Consider the following 16782-nt stretch of genomic DNA (forward strand, 5'->3'; position numbering starts at 1 on the left):
CCACTCCCAGTCACCAGTCTGGCTGCCGCATTCTGGATTAATTGCAGTTTCCGGGTCACCTTCAAAGGCAGCCCCACATAGAGCGCATTGCAGTAGTCCAAGCAGGAGATAACCAGAGCATGCACCACTCTGGCGAGAGTCTGTGGGCAGGTAGGGTACCAGATGGAGCTGGTGGACAGCTGCCCTGGACACAGAATAAACCTGCACCTCCATGGACAGCTGTTAGTCCAAAATGGCTCCCAGGCTGCGCACCTGGTCCTTCAGAGGCACAGTTACCCCATTCAGGACCAGGGAGTCCTCCACACCTCCCCTATCCCTATCCCCCCAAAAGAGTACTTCTGTTTTTGGATGCCTCTCAAGATATCATTGCCAAACAGTCTTCATTGCCATTTAGACACCAGACTGAAATGTGACTTGGGCATGACTTCACTCTTTTTTTCTTTCCTTTTTCTTTTGCAGAGGTTCAGCTGTCTCCAAACTTGGCACGAGGGCTTCCTGTTGATGTTTGGATGCCGGGTGTCAGGGAGAATTCGGAGGAGCAAATGATAGAAGAGGCGGAGCAGGGGCCCAGGGATGCTGTGAAAGTGGAAGAGAGGGCGAAGATTAGCCAGGAGGAGGAAGGGCTCAGGGATGCTGCAGAGCCCTTCAAGCATCCAGAGACTTGGGAAGGGAGCTCAAGACTCTGGAAGGGAGGAGGCTTTCAAATTAGCACGGACAAGGAGGGAAATGAAATGTAAGGATCAAAGACGTCTTGCGCGATTCCCACACCTACTTTGTTGGTGTGGGAATTGTAGGAAGCCACTCCCCAAATGTGACTCAACGGGTTCGAACGTGTAATCCTGAACTGTACCTGTTTCTTGTACATATGTAACAACAACAACAACAACAACAACTTTATTTATATCCCGCCCTCCGAAGCCGGGCTCAGAGTGGCTAACAACAGTAAAAATAACACAGTTTACATAAAATCGCAATCAATTAATTGAAATACATTCTAAAATCAATTCATTCTAAAATCAATTCAGAGGCAAATTAATGGCAACCATTGGGCTAGAGTTCTGTGAGGATTACAGAAGGAGAGAGGGGGTCAGACTGTGCCTTGGCCAAAGGCCTGGTGGAACAGCTCTGTCTTGCAGGCCCTGCGGAAAGATGTCCTGTCCCACAGGGCCCTCGTCTCTTGTGACAGAGCGTTCCACCAGATCGGGGCCACAGCTGAAAAAGCCCTGGCTCTGGATGAGGCCAGCCTAAGCTCCCTGTGGCCCGGGACCTCCAAGATGTTTTTATTTGAAGATCGTAAGGTCCTCCGTGGGACATACCATTAGAGGCGGTCCCGTAGGTACGAGGGTCCTAGGCCACATAGGGCTTTACAAGTTAAAACCAGCACCTTAAACCTGATCCTGTACTCCACCGGGAGCCAGTGCAGCTGGTAAAGCACCGAGTGAATGTGATCCCATGGCAAGGACCCTGTAAGGAATCTCACCACGGCATTCTGCACCCGCTGGAGTTTCTGGGTCAGTCTCAAGGGCAGCCCCACATAGAGTGAGTTACAATAATCAAGTCAGGAGGTGAGTGCCGCGTGGATCACAGTGGCTAGGTCAGGGCAAGTAAAGACTGTAAATACCAAGCTGACTGTGCCAGGGTGTTAATGCGAAGGTGAAACACCACCTATAAACTGGGCCCCATTTTGAATCAAGATGGCATGACTTTGGCGCAATGGGACCAAACTCACAAATTGCTTTATCCATTGAAAACAAAAACAAAAAAACATTATTTTTGGGGTTTCCAAAAAAAAAATCCTGGGAAGGGCTGGTTGGTACTTACGAACGTTAATATCATATTATTTAAAATATTGTGGATAATTGTTCCTTAATTTCAATTAAGATTTAAGTGGGTTTTCTGAAGGATCCCTGAATACTGATCCAGCTGAACATTCCCCATGAAATAAATGAGGAAATGCTGCAGCTACCCTGAAGTTGAGCCTTTCTCAACCTGGTTCATGGAGGTAGAGGCTAGCAATGGCGCCTGTCCACGATGTCTGTCCTCTGCCTCCACATTCAAAGGCAGCCGTGCTTCTGAATTCCAGCTGCTGGGAATTGCCAGTGGCAAGAGGGCTCTTGTTCTCGAATCCTGCTCCCTGGTTTCCCCCAGGCACCTGCTCGGCCACTGTGATAACAGGATGCTGGACTCGATGTGCCACCGTTGGTCTGACCCTGCAGATCTCTTCTTCTCAATAGTGCCTGCTCTGTTTGCAAGAACATTGCAAACAGAAGAGGGCAGCAAAGATAAGGAAATGGAGAAGAGTAGGCTAACTAGGTCAGTAGTTTTCCAAGATGACGGCTTGGGGATCCCTTTTTGTATTGATGTCTGCCAAGGGTCTGCCATGGTCCCTTGTGGAGTGTGGAAGTCTGTAAGTAACAGTCTGTTGCGTATTTATCTGCTCCCAATTTCATGGGCTATTTGATTATTATTATTTTGTTTTTTAAAGACTTTTATTAAAGGTTTTGCTCGTTTACAAAAGCACGTGTGTTGTTTCTTTCGAAGGCTGTGTTTTCTACAGATCAGTTATATTTGTTGTGAGATACTGGTGCTATTTGCAGCATAGGGTGGGGAAGAAAAGAGGGGGGAGATGGGAGGTGGGGGTGGGGTGGTAAAGCTTAAGTTCTTTTACTTAGTGTATGCGTGGGGGGTTTTTTGTGTCAGCATCACTTGGGTAGGCTCTCCTTCTGTTCCTGGGCTATCTGTCTCCTGCAGGGCGGCCAAACAGTTGTGTTCCATTTTACACTTTTGCAACTTGGTACAGGATCGCTTGCAACAAGGGGAGGGCCTCAAATCCCATAAACAAGACTTTTCAGTTACTCTTCAGGCAAATGTTAAGAACGATCAGGAAAGCCGCACCTTCGAAGACGTGACGGCTGAGGATTTTTGAAATGCCATGATGTAAACATCGTTCCCTGGTGTCGTAATTCCACAGCATCTTCGGTTAAGTCTGGGAGTGTCTCCTGACTGAAATGCTGGAGAGGCGCTGCCACTCAGTGTAGACAATACTGGGCTAGAGATAGACCAAACAAACATTGTATATACCATTGTAATAGCATTAGGTAAAAGGTAAAGGGACCCCTGACCATTAGGTCCAGCCGTGACCAACTCTGGGGTTGCGGTGCTCATCTCGCTTTATTGGCTGAGGGAACCGGCGTACAGCTTCCAGGTCATGTGGCCAGCATGACTAAGCCGCTTCTGGCAAACCAGAGCAGCACACGGAAACGCCGTTTACCTTCCCGCTGGAGCGGTACCTATTTATCTACTTGCACTTTGATGTGCTTTCGAACTGCTAGGTTGGCAGGAGCAGGGACTGAACAACGGAAGCTCACCCCGTCGCAGGGATTCAAACCACCGACCTTCTGATTGGCAAGTCCTAGGCTCTGTGGTTTAACCCACAGCGCCACCTGCGTCCCTTGCAATAGCATTATAATACAATTAATCATGAGAACAGTCCCTGCCCTCACACCTTTAAGACGCCATAGATTATTTCATGGCCAAAGGTCTGAGTAAAAAGGAATGTTTTTGCCCATCATGATGGCACCAGGCAAGCCTCTCTGGGGAGAGCATTCTACAGTCGGGGAGCCATCACACAAAAGGCCCGTTCTCATGTTGTCACCCTCCGAACTCCACCTTTTACGTGCACCTCCTGCCGCTGTCTTTTCGCAGCCACAATGCATGCCTTTTTATATAGTGGGCCTCAGGGGCGGTGGGCAGGGAAGGGTGCTGGCCTGCTGTCAACCACATCACTGTCCTTGCCGGGAGAGAGAGAGGAGGGCTCTGGTAGTGGGAAGGCCAGCATGACGTGACAGCAGTGGCGGTGGTGCACTGCACTGACCTTTGGTCTGTGTGTGTGGTTTGGGAGCTGCACGGCCAGGGAAAAACCAATGCTGTCCAGGGTTGTAAAGACTGCAGAGAGAATAATTGGGTGCACTCTTCCCACCTTAGATCAAATCTATGCTGTCAGGTGCCATAAGAAAGCTGCAGAGATAGCGCAGGATAGTGCGTACCCCGGAAATGATCTCTTTCAGCTTCTGCCTTCTGGAAGAAGGTACAGGGTTATAAAAACTAGGACTAGCCACCTGAGAAACAGTTTCTACGCAATGCAATTCTGGTTCTAAACACAGCATAAGGAGTCTCTATAGTATATTGTATTTTAAAATGGGGTTTCAGAGTTTTTAGGGGTTTTTGAATGTCTTATGTAGATTTTGTAGAGAGCCAGTGTGGTGTAGCGGTTAAGAGCAGTGGACTCGTAATCTGGTGAACTGGGTTCGATTCCCCGCATGCAGCTGCTGGGTGACCTTGGGCCAGTCACACTTCTCTGAAGTCTCTCAGCCCCACTCACCTCACAGAGTGTTTGTTGTGGGGGAGGAAGGGAAAGGAGATTGTTAGCCGCTTTGAGACTCCTTCGGGTAGTGATAAAGTGGGATATCGAATCCAATTTTCAATTTCATTGTTCTGTATGGGACAAGGACAATAAAGATATCATATTGTATTGTATCGTATCGTACCACAGCACCCTTCTCCCTCCCAGTTAGCACAGCAACGCAGCAGATGGGAAGGCCGGGGTCCAGGGAGGCCTCTCCTCGCTGCCCACCCCTGGCCAAGGCCTCCCTTTGTGCTGGGCAACGGGGCACGACAGCAACGGCCGCAGCAGGGTGCATGCACAGTGTTCCCATGGCCATGCAAACACGGGGAGGCACTTGCTCCTGTACAGCTGAGAAAACCTTCTGCCGTTTCCCACATTTGATCAGCCGGCTCGAATGAATGGCATGTGCCGCTGTGAGAGACTTCAAGCGTCCACATTGTTCGCGTTCTTGCTTCCCAGTCGGATTTGCCAGCATTCAGATTCCAAGCCGGCGACCAGACCCTTCTCCGCTTACTGTGTGTGCACAAAATACGTCTCACGGTTTTACTACAGAGGCTTTGCATCCCTGAGCACCCTATCGGCTTTCTTAGACCCTCCAACCAGGACACTCTCTGCCTAATCTGGGTAGGTGCCAAACTGCAGAAGACTATTGAGGAAAGAAGACGCTGAAGACACAGGAACAGGCGCATTCTGGACATTCATTTGCGCACCATTTAACACTGGAATAGTTCTGTGGCGCTGTGATGTGTGCATTTTTAAAATAAATAAATTTGCAATGCAACGAGCCAGACACACATTGAAGCCGAGTCCCAGGCACCCTCTTCAGACTATGAGAGAGATCCTCCATCAATAGAGTCTTTTGCAGGGCAGATTCGAGGATAAACCATACGCGGAACGAGTCTGCCCCTGTGGCTTGATGGAGGTAGAAACTGTCTTTCATGCCTTGTTACGCTGCTGTCTCTATGAGGTTATACACTCGGTATTTATTCCCCCTGCTATGCAAAAATCTCCAAATGAATCCAAATGCTCTGTGGAGCATAGGAATTTGTTCATATTTTTCTTCTTCAAAATCTAGTCCGGCCCCCCACAAAGTCTGAGGGACAGTGGATCGGCCCCCTGCTGAAAGTTTGCTGACACCTATAAAGTAATAAAAATGATCTCAGTTAACTCGCGGGAATTGGCATTCTGTGAACCGTGTGCAGAGAAGTCAAGGAGATGACTAAAAGCTGAGGGATTCATCCTCTCATGATATCATTGCCTGAAATCAAATATTGTCCAGACAGGTGGAGTTCTACTGTCCTACTGAGCATTGACCCGTTTTAGGGGCAGGGAGAAACTTGGTTCTGTTCTCCTTCTAATGCAAACCTATTTAAATTCACTTTCCCCAAAACAATACTTGGCAGCACATTCTAGTTAGAAAGTCTTCTGTGAAACTCAAACAGACATTGATTTAGTTGTCCAAACTTTTCAGGTGCTGGAGGTACTGATTCGGTTTCCCACCTGCCATTTTCTTTCTGTCTCTCTGGAACTTTCTCTGGTCTAATATCCATTTCTCCTCCTAGTTCAGGCATAGGCAAACTCTGCCCTCCAGATGTTTTGGGACTACAACTCCCATCACCCCTATCTAACAGGACCAGTGGTCAGGGATGATGGGAGTTCTAGTCCCAAAACATCTGGAGGGCCGAATTTGCCTATGCCTGTGCTAGTTCCTCTCCAGGTTAATTATACACCTACTAAGCTGATCTTTTCAAAGTTTTTAAACTAAGATCCGACCCCTTACAGCAAAATCCTATGCATATTTGCTCAAAAGTAAGCCCCATTGGGTTTACTGGGTCTTCTTCACTAGTGAGTGTGTTTAGGATTGCAGCTTCTACCTTAAAAAAAAATTAACAGCCTCAAATCTATCAAAAAGCTCTATTTGCGTAAGCACAGTCTACAGATGACACATTTTCTATAAAGAAAATAAGGAAATCATTTCTGTCTGCTTCTTTTTCAAAAAAACCAGCAACATGCAAGTGACATGCAATTCATAAAATGCAAGGGAAAATAGCATTTTATTGATTCATTTCTGGGTGCTATTTTGGGTTCTATTTCTGGTGGAGGATGCAGCCAAAACATGCTATAGCTAAACAAAAAGACATTTAGTTGCAAGGGTAAAATAAATCCTACTTAAAAATAAAAATAAACTCACATTGCTATCGAACTAATTTAATGATGATGAAAAGAACAGCTTCTTAATTGGGGGAGGGGCGTCGATATTTCAATAAAATATACCCACATGAAAGATATCCAGATTGTTTTTTTCATTATTATTATTATTACAAAAAAATGCAGATGATGTGATTCCAAGATGGAAAACATTCCTAGGGTGAAACATTGTTTAGAACCCGAGGGTCGCTTTGGAATGTCGGCAGCCAAGACCTAAAATTCTTTGTGTCGGAATAATAACAACAGGAAGCTTAAACAATGGCTCTGATCTGAAACAAGAAAAGGTTTCCTCTCTTGCTTTTTAAAGTGGAATTGCACTGCACGGCTGGCAGAGACGGATGGGGGAGAAATTCAGTTCCATTGGCATTTAAATGTGAATCTACCAACTTCAGAATTCCTGAAACTACACGCACGAACCAAAACACAGCCATCTTCTTAAATTCATACTACCCCAGACTTTGCAGTGCAGCATCTTCAGCCAAGTATTGTGTAGAAAGTTGCATTGAATGGGGTAAAGTGTGCATTTTAAAATGCACATTTAGTGAAAATAACATACAAACATGTGTTATTTTAAGGGTTCATAATTTTTTTGAAATTACAACAACCTCAGATATGCAGATGACACAACCTTGATGGCGGAAAGTGAGGAGGAATTAAAGAACCTTTTAATGAGGGTGAAAGAGGAGAGTGCAAAATATGGTCTGAATCTCAACATCAAAAAAACGAAAATCATGGCCACTGGTCCCATCACGTCCTGGCAAATAAAAGGGGAAGAAATGGAGGCAGTGAGAGATTTTACTTTCTTGGGCTCCATGATCACTGCAGATGGTGACAGCAGTCACGAAATTAAAAGACGCCTGCTTCTTGGGAGAAAAGCAATGACAAATGAAGGGAACACAGTGGATGTAGCCTACCTTGATTTCAGCAAGGCATTTGACAACGTGCCCCATGATATTCTTGTAAAGAAGCTGGTAAAATGCGGTCTTGACTATGCTACCACTCAGTGGATTTGTAACTGGCTGACTGACCGAACCCAAAGGGTGCTCATCAATGGTTCCTCTTCATCCTGGAGAAGAGTGACTAGTGGGGTGCCACAGGGTTCTGTCTTGGGCCCGGTCTTATTCAACATCTTTATCAACAACTTGGGTGATGGACTCAAGGGCATCCTGATCAAATTTGCAGATGACACCAAACTGGGAGGGGTTGGCTAACACCCCAGAGGACAGGATCACACTTCAAAATAACCTTGACAGATTAGAGAACTGGGCCAAAACAAACAAGATGAATTTTAACAGGGAGAAATGTAAAGTATTGCACTTGGGCAAAAAAAATGAGAGGCACAAATACAAGATGGGGGACACCTGGCTTGAGAGCAGTACATGTGAAAAGGATCTAGGAGTCTTGGTTGACCACAAACTTGACATGAGCCAACAGTGTGACACGGCAGCTAAAAAAGCCAATGCAATTCTGGGCTGCATCAATAGGAGTATAGCATCTAGATCAAGGGAAGTAATAGTGCCACTGTATTCTGCTCTGGTCAGACCTCACCTGGAGTACTGTGTCCAGTTCTGGGCACCACAGTTCAAGAAGGACATTGACAAACTGGAACGTGTCCAGAGGAGGGCAACCAAAATGGTCAAAGGCCTGGAAACGATGCCTTATGAGGAACGGCTAAGGGAGCTGGGCATGTTTAGCCTGGAGAAGAGGAGGTTAAGGGGTGATATGATAGCCATGTTCAAATATATAAAAGGATGTCACATGGAGGAGGAAGAAAGGTTGTTTTCTGCTGCTCCAGAGAAACAGACATGGAGCAATGGGTCCAAACTACAAGAAAGAAGATTCCACCTAAACATTAGGAAGAACTTCCTGACAGTAAGAGCTGTTCGACAGTGGAATTTGCTGCCAAGGAGTGTGGTGGAGTCTCCTTCTTTGGAGGTCTTTAAGCAGAGGCTTGACAACCATATGTCAGGAGTGCTCTGATGGTGTTTCCTGCTTGGCAGGGGGTTGGACTCGATGGCCCTTGTGGTCTCTTCCAACTCTATGATTCTATGATTCTATGAAACCAAGACAGCATCTTAAAAAGCAGAGACTTAACCTTGCTGACAAAGGTCTGTATAGTTAAAGCTATGGTTTTCCCAGTAGTGATGTATGGAAGTGAGAGCTGGACCATAAAGAAGGCTGATCACTGAAGAATTGATGCTTTTGAATTATGGTGCTGGAGGAGACTCTTGAGAGTCCCATGGACTGCAAGAAGATCAAACCTATCCATTCTGAAGGAAATCAGCCCAGAGTGCTCACTGGAAGGACAGATCCTGAAGCTGAGGCTCCAATACTTTGGCCACCTCATGAGAAGAGAAAACTCCCTGGAAAAGACCCTGATGTTGGGAAAGATGGAGGGCACAAGGAGAATGGGACGACAGAGGACGAGATGGTTGGACAGTGTTCTCAAAGCTACCAGCATGAGTTTGACCAAACTGCGGGAGGCAGTGGAAGACAGGAGTGCCTGGCGTGCTCTGGTCCATGGGGTCACGAAGAGTCAGACATGACTAAACGACTAAACAACAACCACAAATTGGGGGGGGGGGATGTATTCTAGGCAACATTGTTTACAAAGTTGTACACAGTGTGAAAATTCACATTAAAATGCAGGTGAATTTTCACAAGGACTTAAAAATAATATTCGCAAACCGGTGTGGAGAATGGAACTAAAGATTGGAAAAATAGGAAGCAGAGAGAAACCGAAATGGAGTCACCCATCTCTCCTATAACGGAGTGTGTGTGCTTGAAAATGCAGCAGCTACGCTGTCTTAAAAACAGAACCATTTCCCAGCCCATCTTGCACACTTCTTCGACAATGGGATTTGCTCCCACAAGTTGGTGATGGCAAACGTGGATGGTTTTAAAAGGTTAATAGAAATTTCATGGAGGCTAAGGCAATCAGTGGCTGCTATTCCTGGTGGCTATTTATTACCTCCCTTGTCAAAGGCAGCATGTCTCCGATATCTGTCACTGGGAATCACAAGCAGGAGAAAGCTGCTGTTTATTACGAGCTTCTCATAAGTATCTGGCTGGCCAGTGTAAGACAATAAGTAACCAAACAATTAAACCCCTGTTTTGCAAACAATTATCAGTAATATCCAAGGCAACACGATGACCAAGTTAAACAATGCGATGTCAATATAAACTCTTTATATAATCTGTATACCGTTCAAGAAGGACACTGACAAACTGGAACGTGTCCAGAGGAGGGCAACCAAAATGGTCAAAGGCCTGGAAACGATGCCTTATGAGGAACGGCTAAGGGAGCTGGGCATGTTTAGTCTGGAGAAGAGGAGGTTAAGGGGTGATATGATAGCCATGTTCAAATATATAAAAGGATGTCACATAGAGGAGGGAGAAAGGTTGTTTTCTGCTGCTCCAGAGAAGCGGACATGGAGCAATGGATCCAAACTACAAGAAAGAAGATTCCACCTAAACATTAGGAAGAACTTCCTGACAGTAAGAGCTGTTCGACAGTGGAATTTGCTGCCAAGGAGTGTGGTGGCGTCTCCTTCTTTGGAGGTCTTTAAGCAGAGGCTTGACCACCATATGTCAGGAGTGCTCTGATGGTGTTTCCTGCTTGGCAGGGGGTTGGACTCGATGGCCCTTGTGGTCTCTTCCAACTCTATGATTCTATGATTCTATGTACAGAACACTGAATGGTATGAAATATATAAATTATGCACTCTCTGCAAAACCAAATAAACGGAAATCTTATAAATCTCTGAAAATCACAAAATATGCACTCTTGATGGATTCTCTTGACAACATAGAGCCAAATAAACATGGAACCAAATATGTTCTATGTTTTCAGGAGAATCCATCAAGCTGGCGACCCCATGACCGGCATAGCAAGGTCAATGCGAACAACCCTAAATATAGGGAGGATGGGCGGGTGATCCAATGCGTGCAGCGAAAAGAGGAAGCTCAAGGCTGCACGCAGGGAATAAAAGACTTCTTGGCTGTCAATAGGAAAATGACAACATCAAATTCTCCCCAACGACAAGAGGAGCCCAATCAGAAAGGTGGCGAACTACTTTTTCCCGCCCATCAACAGTGAGGTGTCTTGTTAGACCCCACCGCAACACGTGCTCTCCATGAAGGAAAACACGCTTTCCCATAGGAATCAATGGAAATTATGGACTTTATGTGAACACTTGCCTAATGAACACTTTCCAGGAAATGCATTGTGTTTGTTAAGTGGGACCTGCATGTACATAAAAAGAGCCCTGTAGCTGAATCAGTTCAACAGAACTCCTCACCCTCTGCGCACCTGCACAAGCACGAATGCACGCACGCACGCACGCGCGCACGCGCACACACACACACGCTTCTGATTCCCAGCAACTGCCTCCAACCGTAGATGTGGATCATAGCCACCATGACAAGCCACCATAAGATCAATAACAAGCAAGCCAGCCTCTGCCTGCAGTCCTAGAATCTAAAAGACAAGATGCAAATTTCATTCTGTGCACATTCAAATGTGAATCTACCAGGTTCACATTTTCCAAAACAATATGCCAGCTGAAATGCAGCCCATCTTTCAAAAATCAACCTTCTGCAAGTTTTGCAGTGCAGTTCTCTGGTCAAGCAAAAGTGCACAGAAATGCATATATTCATGAAAATAACATTCTAGAAATCCATTACATTGGAGGAAATCAGAAAACGTGTCTTATTAAGCAAAACTCTATGTGTACGTTAGGAGAAATTTGCACGCAAACGCTGATGAATTTGCGCGGCGACGTCTTGTTGCTTTTTAATTGCAAGTGGGTGTGTAGATGAGGAGAGCTGGACTTAAGGCCAGGAGAAATGAGAAACAGATAAACCGAAACTGGCAGATTCCCCCGTCCCTATGTGTGTACACCTATATGTCCCTATAGCTGATGTACACGTTACAAATTGCAATGTGTGGGGGTGGTTAAGCCTGTGTGCTTGAGCCCCACTCTGTTTACAGCTTTCCTCCATTCCCGACTGTGTGAACCAGCCTTATTATCTCATTGCAATCCTTGAGAAACCGGGGTCCTCCCCAGGTTCCCCCGGAGCCAGTATCAATTCAATCGCCAGCAGTGACAAGCCTGAGGGCGCTATTCATGAGACCATAATGCCTGGGCACTAGCCTGATAAGCAATATCAGCTTTCCCAGCAACCCAGCCTAACCTTATGAAACTGCAGAACAATAAATTTATTGAAGGCTGCCCTAAAATAGCAGGAAATTATTACTCATTTGAATTATGTTCACGTTAAGGTCAATCCGCCTCCCCCTCCCCTCTCCCGGACTCTGATTGTTAATATTAGATGAAAGGACATTTCCTTTACATTGTATTTGGCCCAGCCATCGCTCCAAGAAACAGGAGAGAGACATACATTACACCCCAGAAAACAGTTCTGGGCTGAATATTGTTTCGCACTTCAGCCGTTAGTCATTTTTTCCTCTGACCTTTACACTAATAATGGCAGGTTTCTATAAATGACAGGTAACAAATGGAGGAACCGAGGCACAAGGAGACAGGGTGTTTCTTGGACATAATCACACAGGAAAACCGAGATGGAGCCAGAGAACATCGTGTGGGGGCAACGAAGCAAGATGCCCAGCTAATCGAATGCATCTGGAAAGATTTTGGGCACCAAGGAAAAGTAACGTCACAGACTCTTAGAAGGAAGCCTGGCTCCTTCTGCCATAATACTAGAACTCATCCAATCAAGATGGATGTTGAAAGGTTTGGGGCAGATGAGAGAAAGGACTTCTCCACATACAGTGGTACCTTGGGATGCGAACGGGATCCATTTCGGAGCCCCGTTCGCATCCTGAATGGAACGTAAGACGCGACGGCACGTCTGTGTGTGCGCGGGTTGTGTTTTGCTGGTTCCGCGCATGCGTGTGACGCCATTTTGAGTGCCTGCGCGAGCGGTGAAACCCGGAAGTCACACGCTCCGTTACTTCCAGGTTGCCATGGAGCACAACCCGAAAGCGCTCAACCTGAAGCGCATTCAACCCGAGGCATGGCTGTAGTTAAATTATGGAATTTACTCTACAAGATGGAAACTTGGGTGCCAACTGTGATGGCTTGAAAAGTGGATTAGACAAATTTGTGGAGGGTAAGGTTATAGGTGGCTATTTGCCATGATAGCTATGTTCCATGTCCACCATTGGAGGCAGTGTGCCTCTGAATACCATGTGCTGGGAACCACAGATGGGGAGAGAACTGTTGCATTCAGCTCCTGCTTTCTGGCTTCCCATAGCATCTGGTTGGCCATTATGAGAACCAGAAGCTAGAGTAGATGGGCCATTGTTCTCACCCAGCAGGCAGGCTCTTTTTATAGAATTATAGAATCATAGATCTGTAGAGTTGGAGGGGACATTGAGGATCCTCTAGTCCAGTGGTTCTCAACCTGTGGGTCCCCAGATGTTGTTGGACTACAACTCCCATCATCCCTGAGCTCTGGTCTTGCTAGCTAGGGGTGATGGGAGTTGTAGTTCAACAAAATCTGGGGACCCACAGGTTGAGAAAGGCTGCTCTAGTCCAACTCCCTGCAATGCAGGAATATGCAGCTGCCCCATGCAGGGATCTAACCTGCAACCTTGCCATTATCAGCACCATGCTCTAACCAACTGAGCTATGTTCTAATAATTTTGGTATGGCACTAGGGATAGTTTGGAAGCAGTATTTTTGGATTCAGTGCAAACATACCTTGAACATTCTGCTACATTTTTGATTCATGGATCAGAAGCGTCGACTCCAGAGCACCTGCAAGAGAAATAATGCAGATGTTGACAAACTAAGATAAGCTTGGAATTCTAGAATCTTATGCTGCAAGACATGGATCTCTTCTGGATATTGCATACCTGCTATTTTCCAAAATAAATTTTGAAAATGCACATTGAAATCTCCCAGACTGAGCTCTGGAGTGTGGAGAATCAGCTGAAGGCAATATTAACAGGAGACATTAACAGTGCACAGTGCCAGTTGCATAGTACCCATGCTGTCACCAACACTCCTTCCAGGCCAACCCCCAGGGCTGTTTTGCAATTGCTCTCCCACCCCCAAAAAAGTGCTTCTGCTGCTTCTTTTTTAAAAAGGGATGTAAACATACAAGCAGCTCAGTATATATGATAATTATTGAAAGAAATTGGACAACCTACCTGGAACAAGACAAACAGGTGACTCAGCATCATCGATTGTACAACCATCCAGCAAACTGTTACATTGGAAGGAAGCCACGGGGAAGTCTCTTTAAATTTAACCTTTGTCTTCAATGTAGCATTTCAGAAAGCAACATTAGCCGGATGCTGCTGAAGGGTTTTGTTGAAAACTGTAGAGAGCCTGGAAAACAGAATCATCAGAGAGGAGCAAATTAGGCACAGCCTTGCGAAGAGACATAATATCTCTGGTCGTTTTCCCTTTATATTTCAGATGCAATTATGCAAGGCTGTTTTCAAGCTGCGAAACACGTTCAAGAGATGATAATATCACTTTGATAACTTCCCAAGTGTTTGCATTAACATGTCTCCAAATCCCGCCCCGGGGTCCCCTCTCATCTGAATTAGCCACACATTCTTTCCTTGACTCATCTTCTGTAATGAAAAATTGCGCTTTTTTTTTTTTAATCTATTCAGAAAAAGGTCTCCACTAAACCTTGTGTTTAGTACATGCAGGCTTCTCATTTATTTTTTTGGAAAACAAAAGTCTGCCCCTGCTAGCACACACAGATAAGCCCTCTTCAGATATTCTTAAAATTTAGTTGGGGGAGGGCAGAGGAGCATCGAAGGAAGTTCCTGCCTATCCACCCCAGATTTGAAAAGTGGGTCTTAAGCACATTGAATTAATTCATTGAACCACTGCATTTATATCAAGGTTATTGGTGGAATCCTCTAAACAAAGACACTCCTGCCTTCTGTTCCAGGAGTGCCAACACATACCTTGGTTTGTGTTTTCTTGGAATGAAAGTCACTGGACAAGGTGGTGCCTTTATACGGTATATACAGTGGTACTTCGGGTTACATACGCTTCAGGTTACATACGCTTCAGGTTACAGACACTTCAGGTTACAGACTCCGCTAACCTAGAAATATTACCTCGGGTTAAGAACTTTGCTTCAGGATGAGAACAGAAATCACACAGCAGCAACGCGGCAGCAGCAGGAGGCCCCATTAGCCAAAATGGTGCTTCAGGTTAAGAACAGTTTCAGGTTAAGAACCGACCTCCGGAATGAAGTTCTCAACACAAGGTATCACTGTATATAAGGATGGGGAAGTGGGCCAGACTGTTATCTTCCCCACACCCGCCAGGCCAAATTGGACACATAGCAGCAATGTTGCTCCCGCAACCTGGGGCGGGGTCTGACAGCCTTTTATCTTTGTCGGGGTAATGGCCGGTCCTGATCCCCCAGTGACTCACCTTCCTGTCTCGCCCGAAGGCGAGCACTCCTCCTACGAGTACTCAGGTCTTTCCACCTGTCTGTCACCTGACATCTCAATGACATCAAGGGATTTATTTATTTTTGTCGACAGGTGTCTTCAAAAGCACCTCTCCAAAGACCATCAACCAGCTCATCGTTGGCTTTCAGAAGCCTTGTCCAAAGCAATGTGCAGTATCTTATCCTGCACCTTGAAAGGGGCTTCGCAAGCACTGATTGGTGGTGCCAGCAAAGCCCGTTTTGGCTGTACCTTCCCACATCTGGCATTATATACAACATCGAGTATAAGGCAGGTGGGCATAGCTGGGCTGGAATGGCCTCGTAGGCCAAATGGGGAGGCCTGTTAGGTTGAACTAAGCCCATGGGCTAGTGGTGGCTCTCCAATTTCAGGCAAGGGACATTCTCATCCCATGCTCTCTCCGTTTCAGCTTCAGTCCTTCTGGCACTGTGGGTTAAACCACAGAGCCTAGGGCTTGCCAATCAGAAGTTCGGCGGTTCGAATCCCCGCGACGGGGTGAGCTCCCGTTGCTCGGTCCCTGCTCCTGCCAATCTAGCAGTTCGAAAGCACGACAAAGTGCAAGTAGATAAATAGGTACCGCTCCGGCGGGAAGGTAAACAGCGTTTCCGTGCACTGCTCTGGTTCGCCAGAAGCGGCTTAGTCATGCTGGCCACATGACCCAGAAGCTGTACGCTGGCTCCCTCAGCCATTAAAGCGAGATGAGCGCTGCAACCCCAGTCGGCCACGACTGGACCTAATGGTCAGGGGTCCCTTTACCTATGAAGACAGCTGAAATTGGAGGAGGTGCAGAGAGTCTTTCGCCCAAAGGCTAAGAAGCAAAGCAAAAACCAAACTGGCCCGGCATGGATATTGATTTCGGTGCTAAGTGGCCAGCACCCAGGTAAGACTAGAAACCCAGCCTGTCTGTCCAAAAGTCTTAACTGTACACCTATCAGTCCGGACTACCATTCACCAAATATTAATTCCATTTTACAATCTGTCCCAATAAATCCCACATGTTTCTTTTGTGTCAGAAGATTCTTTCTTTCCCTCCCCCCGCCCGAGACTTGTTTAAAATACCCTGCCCTCTAACCCCGCTGCCCTTCCTCTTGTATGTTGAGAGGCGTAAAGAATTCGCCAGAGTGACTTTGACTAGATCCAGGGAAGGGAAACGAAGGAGGAACAGCTGGGTGGGGAGAGGGGGGAGGTGGGGGTCAGGTTGCATGTGTCTCATCAGGAAGAGCCACAGGTCTGACCTGCAGGAATGAGGAGGACAGCTGACTGGTTGTGGTGAGGGGGGGGGAGAGAGCTATTTAAAGGGTCGAGAGACCATATTCTCCAAAAATGTTAAAATGAGGTGGGCTTGATGTACAGAGGAAGCAAAGCGTGGTATGCAACAGTCCATATGTAAGAACATGTGAAGAGTTATCAGATGGAAGGTCCATTTAGTTCAGCATCCAGCCAACTTGTGAACATTCAATGAAGCTGGAAAAAGAGAGATTCACAGCAGGTAAAAGAAAGTCCTTCTTCACATCGTGCCTAGTTAAAGTATGGAACATGCTCCCACAGGAGACAACTTGGATGGATTTAAAATAGAATAATAAAGTCTTTTGTCCTGAAGAGTGGCAAGAGAAATTGATGAACTATGCAGAACTGGCTAAACTGACATACAAACTGCGGAGAGAAGGACAACTGTGATTTCAAAGAAGAATGGGAA

At 46.2% G+C, this 16782-nt stretch overlaps 1 long non-coding RNA gene across 1 annotated transcript; it reads right to left on the bottom strand.

Moving 5' to 3' along the window:
- Nucleotides 1–421: 421 nt before the first annotated feature.
- Nucleotides 422–14096, bottom strand: LOC128423523 (uncharacterized). Its single transcript, XR_008332791.1, has 3 exons — nucleotides 13794–14096; nucleotides 13342–13398; nucleotides 422–576 (listed from the first exon to the last, which is right to left on the bottom strand). It is a non-coding gene; the product is annotated as an uncharacterized LOC128423523 (long non-coding RNA).
- Between the last annotated feature and the right edge of the window lie 2686 nt (nucleotides 14097–16782).

The sequence above is a fragment of the Podarcis raffonei genome, chromosome 1, assembly GCF_027172205.1.
Source record: "Podarcis raffonei isolate rPodRaf1 chromosome 1, rPodRaf1.pri, whole genome shotgun sequence".
Classification (NCBI taxonomy): Eukaryota; Metazoa; Chordata; class Lepidosauria; order Squamata; family Lacertidae; genus Podarcis; species Podarcis raffonei.